A 12147-nucleotide genomic window follows, 5' to 3' on the forward strand; every position below is an offset into this window, starting at 1 on the left:
GATAGGGTTTTGTAATTTGGGTTTGCATGTCTTTGAAAATTCGTAAAACTCACCATTTTTCTCCGCCGTTTCTTTTTCTGTTAAAAAAAGGAAACAATTGGGAGTACAATATAACTCTTGAAATTGTCTTCTTGGAAGGTTGCCCTCTTTTGAATTTTTTGGTCGATTTTCCACCCCAGAGTTTTTTTAGAGAGCAGGTGTCATTTCCCGAACTGCAAGTTTGGTGAATATTTAGTGACCTTTAGCAATGGGTTTAAAGCTGCTGTTGTGGGAAGTGGCCTCAAGGAGGCAGCATTTCTCCATTCCCAGATCTGGGTACTAGGGCAGCAGCGCCTTTCTGGAAGTCGTGTTCCTAGGTTGTAAATTACATTGTAATGTGCATGGCGAAATCCCCATAAGTTTATGTGTCATTATTTCTTCTTGGATTTTAAAAGTGTTTTAATTGGGGTAAAGCTTAGAATATTGTTTGTCCTAGGTGTACACAATCTGGTTCATTTGTACATTATATATGTCTATTCAAGTACAGACCCTCTTCCCATGTAAAATATTACAGAGGGTTCCGCAGACCTCCCTTGCTATATGGTCGGTCTTTTTGAGATATGTATATAATATGACTTTGTATACATATAGTAACACTAATCTTAATTTATCCATTTCCCCCACCTTTCCTTTTAGATGAGCATAGTTGGTTTTCTAAGTCTGTGAGTGTCTTTCTCTGTGGAAATATGTTCATTTGTGTCAGTTATTAGATAACGCCTATAAGTGATATCATAGAATATAGGTCTTTTGCTTTGCGACTTACCTCATGTTTCGTGATTATCTCCAGACTCATTTGTGGTGCCTCAGAGAGCAATGGTTCATTGTTTTCCATGGCTAATATTCCATGGTGTACATGGACCACTTCTTCTTTATCCATTCACCTCTTGTTGGATATTTTGATTGCTTCACTCTCTTGGCTATTGTGAATAAGGCTGCACTGCAGCTTTTGCGGCCTGTGTCTTCTCGATTCTTGTCTTCTCAGGTGAGAGGTCCAATGGTGCGCCTGCTGGATTGAATGGTACCTCCATTTTTACTTTTAAACACAGCTCCTTTCTGTTCTCATTATTGGCTGTTACCCCTTTACGTCTCACCAGGAGGTAGAGGGGACACAGTTCTCTAAGACCCCTTCAGCATTTATTGTTTGTAGACATTTTGCTGATGGTCAGTCGACTGGTGTAAGTTGAAACTTTTTGTAGATTAGATTGCATGGGTCTAACACTCCCTGAGGTTGAGCTTTTATCCATTTTCCTTTTTTTTTTAAAAGGGCGTGAGTAAAACTTAACTCTTCATACTCTTTTCTTGAAACATTTGCCTGTTTTGAATTTTTTTGTCCATTCCCTACTTCAGCACAATTTTTTAGGGCAGGTGTCCTTTACAGCCCTGAGTCCTTGTGAATGTTAAGTGACCATTAGCTGTGAGTTTAAAGCTGCTCTTGCAGGAAACGGCCACAAGGTGGCAGCATTTCTCCTTTACCTAATTTGGTAACTGGGGAAACAGAGCCTTAATGGAAGTGGTGTTCTAGGTTGTAAATTCGAATGGAATGTGCCAGGAAAAAAGCACTTTATGTTTATGTCTCATTACTTCTTGTTCATATTTGTAACTTACTTTTCATTTTTTATCCCAGCAAATTTGATTACAATGGTTTGTTTGTTCTAGGTGTGCAAGATGTGGTTCTTTCACACATATACGTGTATCTATTCTTCCTCGCATCCTTTTCCCATGTAGGTTATGACACAATGTTGAGTAGTCTTCTCCTGGTCTTCCGTACGTCTTTGGTGATTATCTATTTCACATGGTTTGTATATCTCTGTTAACCCCAATATGGTAATGTATCCAATCCTCATCCCTTTCTATTTAGTGAACCATACGTTTTTTTAATGAATCTGTGATTGCCTTTCTCTGTGGAAATATCTTCATTGGTATCAATTTTTAAGTAACTCCTAAAAGTGATATGATAGGATATGTGTCTTTTGCTTTCTCACTTAGTACAGGTTGCGTGATTATGTCTAGACTCATGTATGGTGCTGCAAATGGCATTGTTTCATTTTTTTCAGTAGCGAATATTCCATCTGTACATGGATGTGTTCTTCTTTGTCCACCCATCTGTTGGTGGACTTTTTGGTTACTTCCATATCTTGGCTATTGTAATACTGTGCCATGCAGATTTGCCTGCCTGTGTCTTTCCAATTCTCTCTTCTTAGATTATAGGTCGAGGAGTGGGCCTGCTGGATCGTTTGGTAGCTCAATGTTTACCTTTTTAAGGCACCTCCATTCTGTTCTCATTCGTGGCCCTTTTCAAGTTACGTCTCACTTGAAGTTGAGGGTATGCATTTCTCCACAACACCTTCAGCATTTATTGTTTGTAGTTTCCTTGCTGATGGTTATTCTGACAAGTGTGAGCTGATACCTCTTTGTGGTTGAAGTCGCATGTGCCTCATAATCCGTTGAAATTGAGCTTTAAGGCATGTCCTTTTTATTTTTCAAGCTGTGATTACCCCTTAGTTCTTCAAAGTGTTCTCTTAAAGTATGTGTCACATTTTGAAATGTTTTGGCCATTACCTCCCTCAAGACATTTTGAGGGCAGGTTTCATTTACAGTTCTGCAGTACTTGTTCCTATGAAATGACCATTAGCACAGGCTTTAAAGCTGCTTTTGCAGGTAACTGCCAGGGGGCGGCAGCCTTTCTATGTCCTCACCGTGGTAACTAGGGAAAAGCCCTTGCGGCCTGTGGTTTTTCTCGGTTATAAATTAGAGTGGAGTGTGCTCGGACAAACCCACACAAGCTGATGTCTCCTTACTTTTGTTGGATTTTTAAATTTAATTTTTATTTTTTATTGGAGTAATTTCCCAGTGTGTACGTCGACCACTTCTACTTTGCGCATTCCTCGGTTGATGGACATTTTCATTGCTTCCAAGTGTTGGCTATGGTAAATATTGTTGTAGTGCAGGATTGCCAGCCTGTGACTTTTTGATTCTCATTTTCACAGGTGATAGGCCCAGCAGTGGGTGTTATTGACTGACTGGTAGCACCGTGTTTTCCTTTTCAAAGCACCTTCTTTGTGTTTTCATTAGTGGCTCTTACCCCGTCCCCCTTAGAATCGAGGGTACGCATTTCTCCACAATCGCTTCAGCATTTATTGTTTGCAGCATTTATGCTAATGGCCCTTCTGGCTGCTGTGAGCTGATAGGTTTTTGTAATTTGGGATTGCATGTCTTTGAAAATTCGTAAAACTCATCATTTTTCTCCACCGTTTCCTTTTCTGTTAAAAAAAAAGGAAACAATTGAGAGTACAATATAACTCTTGAAATTGTCTTCTTGGAAGGTTGTCCTATTTTGAAATTTTTGGTCGATTTTCCACCCCATAATTTTTTTAGAGAGCAGGTGTCATTTACCGAACTGAAAGCTTGGTGAATATTTAGTGACCTTTAGCAATGGGTTTAAAGCTGCTGTTGTGGGAAGTGGCCTCAAGCAGGCAGCATTTCTCCATTCCCAAATCTGGGTACTAGGGCAGCAGAGCCTTTCTGGAAGTCGTGTTCCTAGATTGTAAATTAAATTGGAATGTGCATGGAGAAACCCCCATAAGTTTATGTCTCATTATTTCTTCTTGGTTTTAAATTTTTTTTTAATTGGGGTAAAGCTTAGAATATTGTTTGTCCTAGGTGTACACAATCTGGTTCATTTGTACATTATATATGTCTATTCAAGTACAGATCCTCTCCCCATGTAAAATGTTACAGAGGGTTCCACAGACCTCCCTTGCTACATGGTCGGTCTTTTTGAGATATGTATATAATATGTGTTTGTATACATATAGCAACACTAATCTTAATTTATCCATTCCCCCCACCTTTCCTTTTAGATGAGCATAGTTTGTTTTCTAAGTCTGTGAGTGACTTTCTCTGTGGAAATATATTCATTTGTGTCAGTTATTAGATAACGCCTATAAGTGATATCATAGAATACAGGTCTTTGGTTTCCGACTTACCTCATGTTTCGTGATTATCTCCAGACTCATTTGTGGTGCCTCAGAGAGCAATGGTTCATTGTTTTCCATGGCTAATATTCCATTGTGTACATGGACCACTTCTTCTTTATCCAGTCACCTGTTGTTGGACATTTTGATTGCTTCACTGTCTTGGCTATTGTGAATAAGGCTGCACTGCAGCTTTTGCGGCCTGTGTCTTCTCGATTCTTGTCTTCTCAGGTGAGAGGTCCAATGGTGCGCCTGCTGGATTGAATGTTACCTCCATTTTTACTTTTAAACACAGCTCCTTTCTGTTCTCATTATTGGCTGTTACCCCTTTACGTCTCACCATCAGGTAGAGGGTACACAGTTCTCTAAAACCCCTTCAGGATTAATTGTTTGTAGACATTTTGCTGATGGTCAGTCGACTGGTGTAAGTTGAAACTTTTTGTAGATTAGATTGCATGCATCTAACACTCCCTGAGGTTGAGCTTTTATCCATTTTCCTTTTTTTAAAAAAGAGTGTGAGTTAAACATAACTCTTCATAATCTCTTCTTGAAACATTTGCCTGTTTTGAATTTTTTTGTCCATTCCCTACTTCAGCACAAATTTTTAGGGCAAGTGTCCTTTACAGCCCTGAGTCCTTGTGAATGTTAAGTGACCATTAGCTGTGAGTTTAAAGCTGCTCTTGCAGGAAACGGCCACAAGGTGGCAGCATTTCTCCTTTACCAAATTTGGTTACTAGGGAAACAGAGTCTTAATGGAAGTGGTGTTCTAGGTTGTATATTAGATTGGAATGTGCCAGGAAAAAGCCCTTTAAGTTTATGTCTCATTACTTCTTGTTCATATTTGTAATTTACTTTTATTTTTTATCCCAGCAAATTTGATTACAATGGTTTGTTTGCTCTAGGTGTGCAAGATGTGGTTCTTTCACACATATACATGTATCTATTCTTCCTCGCATCCTTTTCCCATGTAGGGTTATGACACAATGTTGAGTAGTCTTCTCCTGGTCTTCCGTACGTCTTTGGTGGGTATATATTTCATATGGCTTGTATATCTCTGTTAACCCCAATATGGTAATATATCCAATCCTCATCCCTTTCTATTTGGAGAACCATAAGTTTTTTAATGGATCTGTGATTGCCTTTCTCTGTGGAAATATCTTCATTGGTATCAATTTTTAAGGAACTCCTAAAAGTGATATGATAGGATATGTGTCTTTTGCTTTCTCACTTACTGCAGGTGGCGTGATTACGTCTAGACTCATGTATGGTGCTGCAAATGGCATTGTTTCATTTTTTTCACTAGCGAATATTCCATCTGTACATGGAGGAGTTCTTCTTTGTCCACCCATCTGTTGGTGGACTTTTTGGTTACTTCCATATCCTGGCTATTGTAATACTGTGCAATGCAGATTTGCCTGCCTGTGTCTTTCCAATTCTCTCTTCTTAGATTATAGGTCGAGGAGTGGGCCTGCTGGATCGTTTGGTAGATCAATGTTTACCTTTTTAAGGCAACTCCATTCTGCTCTCATTCGTGGCCCTTTCCAACTTATGTCCCACTTGAATTTGAGGGTATGCATTTCTCCACAACACCTTCAGCATTTATTGTTTGTAGTTTTCTTGCTGATGGTTATTTTGACAAGTGTGAGCTGATACCTCTTTGTGGTTGAATTCGCATGTGCCTCATAATCCGGTGAAATTGAGCTTTAAGGCATGTCCTTTTTATTTTTCAAGCTGTGATTACTCCTTAGTTCTTCAAAGTGTTCTCTGAAAATATGTGTCACATTTTGAATTCTTTTAGCCATTACCTCCCTCAAGACATTTTGAGGGCAGGTTTCATTTACAGTCCTGCAGTACTTGTTCCTATGAAATGACCATGAGCACAGGCTTTCAAGCTGCTTTTGCAGGTAACTGCCAGAGGGTGGCAGCCTTTCTATGTTCCCCACCCTGGTACCTAGGGAAAAGCCCTTGCGGCCTGTGGTGATTCTCGGTTATAAATTAGAGTGGAGTGTGCCCGGACAAACCCACAAAAGCTGATGTCTCCTTTTGTTGGTTTTTTAAGTGTAATTTTTATTTTATATTAGAGTAATTTCTCACCGTGTACGTGGACCACTTCTACTTTGTGCATTCCTCGGTTGATGGACATTTTCATTGCTTCCAAGTGTTGGCTATGGTAAATATTGTTGGAGTGCTGGCTTGCCAGCCTGTGACTTTTTGATTCTCATTTTCTCAGGTGATAGGCCCAGCAGTGGGTGTGATTGATTGACTGGTAGCACCGTGTTTCCCTTTTCAAAGCACCTTCTTTGTGTTTTCATTAGTGGCTCTTACCACGTCCCCCTTAGAATCGAGGGTACGCATTCCTCCACAATCGATTTAGCATTTATTGTTTGCAGCATTTATGCTAATGGCCCTACTGGCTGCTTTGAGCTGATAGGGTTTTGTAATTTGGGTTTGCATGTCTTTGAAAATTCGTAAAACTCACCATTTTTCTCCGCCGTTTCTTTTTCTGTTAAAAAAAGGAAACAATTGGGAGTACAATATAACTCTTGAAATTGTCTTCTTGGAAGGTTGCCCTCTTTTGAATTTTTTGGTCGATTTTCCACCCCAGAGTTTTTTTAGAGAGCAGGTGTCATTTCCCGAACTGCAAGTTTGGTGAATATTTAGTGACCTTTAGCAATGGGTTTAAAGCTGCTGTTGTGGGAAGTGGCCTGAAGGAGGCAGCATTTCTCCATTCCCAGATCTGGGTACTAGGGCAGCAGCGCCTTTCTGGAAGTCGTGTTCCTAGGTTGTAAATTACATTGTAATGTGCATGGCGAAATCCCCATAAGTTTATGTGTCATTATTTCTTCTTGGATTTTAAAAGTGTTTTAATTGGGGTAAAGCTTAGAATATTGTTTGTCCTAGGTGTACACAATCTGGTTCATTTGTACATTATATATGTCTATTCAAGTACAGACCCTCTTCCCATGTAAAATATTACAGAGGGTTCCGCAGACCTCCCTTGCTATATGGTCGGTCTTTTTGAGATATGTATATAATATGACTTTGTATACATATAGTAACACTAATCTTAATTTATCCATTTCCCCCACCTTTCCTTTTAGATGAGCATAGTTGGTTTTCTAAGTCTGTGAGTGTCTTTCTCTGTGGAAATATGTTCATTTGTGTCAGTTATTAGATAACGCCTATAAGTGATATCATAGAATATAGGTCTTTTGCTTTGCGACTTACCTCATGTTTCGTGATTATCTCCAGACTCATTTGTGGTGCCTCAGAGAGCAATGGTTCATTGTTTTCCATGGCTAATATTCCATGGTGTACATGGACCACTTCTTCTTTATCCATTCACCTCTTGTTGGATATTTTGATTGCTTCACTCTCTTGGCTATTGTGAATAAGGCTGCACTGCAGCTTTTGCGGCCTGTGTCTTCTCGATTCTTGTCTTCTCAGGTGAGAGGTCCAATGGTGCGCCTGCTGGATTGAATGGTACCTCCATTTTTACTTTTAAACACAGCTCCTTTCTGTTCTCATTATTGGCTGTTACCCCTTTACGTCTCACCAGGAGGTAGAGGGGACACAGTTCTCTAAGACCCCTTCAGCATTTATTGTTTGTAGACATTTTGCTGATGGTCAGTCGACTGGTGTAAGTTGAAACTTTTTGTAGATTAGATTGCATGGGTCTAACACTCCCTGAGGTTGAGCTTTTATCCATTTTCCTTTTTTTTTTAAAAGGGCGTGAGTAAAACTTAACTCTTCATACTCTTTTCTTGAAACATTTGCCTGTTTTGAATTTTTTTGTCCATTCCCTACTTCAGCACAATTTTTTAGGGCAGGTGTCCTTTACAGCCCTGAGTCCTTGTGAATGTTAAGTGACCATTAGCTGTGAGTTTAAAGCTGCTCTTGCAGGAAACGGCCACAAGGTGGCAGCATTTCTCCTTTACCTAATTTGGTAACTGGGGAAACAGAGCCTTAATGGAAGTGGTGTTCTAGGTTGTAAATTCGAATGGAATGTGCCAGGAAAAAAGCACTTTATGTTTATGTCTCATTACTTCTTGTTCATATTTGTAACTTACTTTTCATTTTTTATCCCAGCAAATTTGATTACAATGGTTTGTTTGTTCTAGGTGTGCAAGATGTGGTTCTTTCACACATATACGTGTATCTATTCTTCCTCGCATCCTTTTCCCATGTAGGTTATGACACAATGTTGAGTAGTCTTCTCCTGGTCTTCCGTACGTCTTTGGTGATTATCTATTTCACATGGTTTGTATATCTCTGTTAACCCCAATATGGTAATGTATCCAATCCTCATCCCTTTCTATTTAGTGAACCATACGTTTTTTTAATGAATCTGTGATTGCCTTTCTCTGTGGAAATATCTTCATTGGTATCAATTTTTAAGTAACTCCTAAAAGTGATATGATAGGATATGTGTCTTTTGCTTTCTCACTTAGTACAGGTTGCGTGATTATGTCTAGACTCATGTATGGTGCTGCAAATGGCATTGTTTCATTTTTTTCAGTAGCGAATATTCCATCTGTACATGGATGTGTTCTTCTTTGTCCACCCATCTGTTGGTGGACTTTTTGGTTACTTCCATATCTTGGCTATTGTAATACTGTGCCATGCAGATTTGCCTGCCTGTGTCTTTCCAATTCTCTCTTCTTAGATTATAGGTCGAGGAGTGGGCCTGCTGGATCGTTTGGTAGCTCAATGTTTACCTTTTTAAGGCACCTCCATTCTGTTCTCATTCGTGGCCCTTTTCAAGTTACGTCTCACTTGAAGTTGAGGGTATGCATTTCTCCACAACACCTTCAGCATTTATTGTTTGTAGTTTCCTTGCTGATGGTTATTCTGACAAGTGTGAGCTGATACCTCTTTGTGGTTGAAGTCGCATGTGCCTCATAATCCGTTGAAATTGAGCTTTAAGGCATGTCCTTTTTATTTTTCAAGCTGTGATTACCCCTTAGTTCTTCAAAGTGTTCTCTTAAAGTATGTGTCACATTTTGAAATGTTTTGGCCATTACCTCCCTCAAGACATTTTGAGGGCAGGTTTCATTTACAGTTCTGCAGTACTTGTTCCTATGAAATGACCATTAGCACAGGCTTTAAAGCTGCTTTTGCAGGTAACTGCCAGGGGGCGGCAGCCTTTCTATGTCCTCACCGTGGTAACTAGGGAAAAGCCCTTGCGGCCTGTGGTTTTTCTCGGTTATAAATTAGAGTGGAGTGTGCTCGGACAAACCCACACAAGCTGATGTCTCCTTACTTTTGTTGGATTTTTAAATTTAATTTTTATTTTTTATTGGAGTAATTTCCCAGTGTGTACGTCGACCACTTCTACTTTGCGCATTCCTCGGTTGATGGACATTTTCATTGCTTCCAAGTGTTGGCTATGGTAAATATTGTTGTAGTGCAGGATTGCCAGCCTGTGACTTTTTGATTCTCATTTTCACAGGTGATAGGCCCAGCAGTGGGTGTTATTGACTGACTGGTAGCACCGTGTTTTCCTTTTCAAAGCACCTTCTTTGTGTTTTCATTAGTGGCTCTTACCCCGTCCCCCTTAGAATCGAGGGTACGCATTTCTCCACAATCGCTTCAGCATTTATTGTTTGCAGCATTTATGCTAATGGCCCTTCTGGCTGCTGTGAGCTGATAGGTTTTTGTAATTTGGGATTGCATGTCTTTGAAAATTCGTAAAACTCATCATTTTTCTCCACCGTTTCCTTTTCTGTTAAAAAAAAAGGAAACAATTGAGAGTACAATATAACTCTTGAAATTGTCTTCTTGGAAGGTTGTCCTATTTTGAAATTTTTGGTCGATTTTCCACCCCATAATTTTTTTAGAGAGCAGGTGTCATTTACCGAACTGAAAGCTTGGTGAATATTTAGTGACCTTTAGCAATGGGTTTAAAGCTGCTGTTGTGGGAAGTGGCCTCAAGCAGGCAGCATTTCTCCATTCCCAAATCTGGGTACTAGGGCAGCAGAGCCTTTCTGGAAGTCGTGTTCCTAGATTGTAAATTAAATTGGAATGTGCATGGAGAAACCCCCATAAGTTTATGTCTCATTATTTCTTCTTGGTTTTAAATTTTTTTTTAATTGGGGTAAAGCTTAGAATATTGTTTGTCCTAGGTGTACACAATCTGGTTCATTTGTACATTATATATGTCTATTCAAGTACAGATCCTCTCCCCATGTAAAATGTTACAGAGGGTTCCACAGACCTCCCTTGCTACATGGTCGGTCTTTTTGAGATATGTATATAATATGTGTTTGTATACATATAGCAACACTAATCTTAATTTATCCATTCCCCCCACCTTTCCTTTTAGATGAGCATAGTTTGTTTTCTAAGTCTGTGAGTGACTTTCTCTGTGGAAATATATTCATTTGTGTCAGTTATTAGATAACGCCTATAAGTGATATCATAGAATACAGGTCTTTGGTTTCCGACTTACCTCATGTTTCGTGATTATCTCCAGACTCATTTGTGGTGCCTCAGAGAGCAATGGTTCATTGTTTTCCATGGCTAATATTCCATTGTGTACATGGACCACTTCTTCTTTATCCAGTCACCTGTTGTTGGACATTTTGATTGCTTCACTGTCTTGGCTATTGTGAATAAGGCTGCACTGCAGCTTTTGCGGCCTGTGTCTTCTCGATTCTTGTCTTCTCAGGTGAGAGGTCCAATGGTGCGCCTGCTGGATTGAATGTTACCTCCATTTTTACTTTTAAACACAGCTCCTTTCTGTTCTCATTATTGGCTGTTACCCCTTTACGTCTCACCATCAGGTAGAGGGTACACAGTTCTCTAAAACCCCTTCAGGATTAATTGTTTGTAGACATTTTGCTGATGGTCAGTCGACTGGTGTAAGTTGAAACTTTTTGTAGATTAGATTGCATGCATCTAACACTCCCTGAGGTTGAGCTTTTATCCATTTTCCTTTTTTTAAAAAAGAGTGTGAGTTAAACATAACTCTTCATAATCTCTTCTTGAAACATTTGCCTGTTTTGAATTTTTTTGTCCATTCCCTACTTCAGCACAAATTTTTAGGGCAAGTGTCCTTTACAGCCCTGAGTCCTTGTGAATGTTAAGTGACCATTAGCTGTGAGTTTAAAGCTGCTCTTGCAGGAAACGGCCACAAGGTGGCAGCATTTCTCCTTTACCAAATTTGGTTACTAGGGAAACAGAGTCTTAATGGAAGTGGTGTTCTAGGTTGTATATTAGATTGGAATGTGCCAGGAAAAAGCCCTTTAAGTTTATGTCTCATTACTTCTTGTTCATATTTGTAATTTACTTTTATTTTTTATCCCAGCAAATTTGATTACAATGGTTTGTTTGCTCTAGGTGTGCAAGATGTGGTTCTTTCACACATATACATGTATCTATTCTTCCTCGCATCCTTTTCCCATGTAGGGTTATGACACAATGTTGAGTAGTCTTCTCCTGGTCTTCCGTACGTCTTTGGTGGGTATATATTTCATATGGCTTGTATATCTCTGTTAACCCCAATATGGTAATATATCCAATCCTCATCCCTTTCTATTTGGAGAACCATAAGTTTTTTAATGGATCTGTGATTGCCTTTCTCTGTGGAAATATCTTCATTGGTATCAATTTTTAAGGAACTCCTAAAAGTGATATGATAGGATATGTGTCTTTTGCTTTCTCACTTACTGCAGGTGGCGTGATTACGTCTAGACTCATGTATGGTGCTGCAAATGGCATTGTTTCATTTTTTTCACTAGCGAATATTCCATCTGTACATGGAGGAGTTCTTCTTTGTCCACCCATCTGTTGGTGGACTTTTTGGTTACTTCCATATCCTGGCTATTGTAATACTGTGCAATGCAGATTTGCCTGCCTGTGTCTTTCCAATTCTCTCTTCTTAGATTATAGGTCGAGGAGTGGGCCTGCTGGATCGTTTGGTAGATCAATGTTTACCTTTTTAAGGCAACTCCATTCTGCTCTCATTCGTGGCCCTTTCCAACTTATGTCCCACTTGAATTTGAGGGTATGCATTTCTCCACAACACCTTCAGCATTTATTGTTTGTAGTTTTCTTGCTGATGGTTATTTTGACAAGTGTGAGCTGATACCTCTTTGTGGTTGAATTCGCATGTGCCTCATAATCCGGTGAA

The sequence above is a fragment of the Eschrichtius robustus genome, chromosome 9 (genome assembly GCF_028021215.1).
Source record: "Eschrichtius robustus isolate mEscRob2 chromosome 9, mEscRob2.pri, whole genome shotgun sequence".
Lineage (NCBI taxonomy): Eukaryota > Metazoa > Chordata > Mammalia > Artiodactyla > Eschrichtiidae > Eschrichtius > Eschrichtius robustus.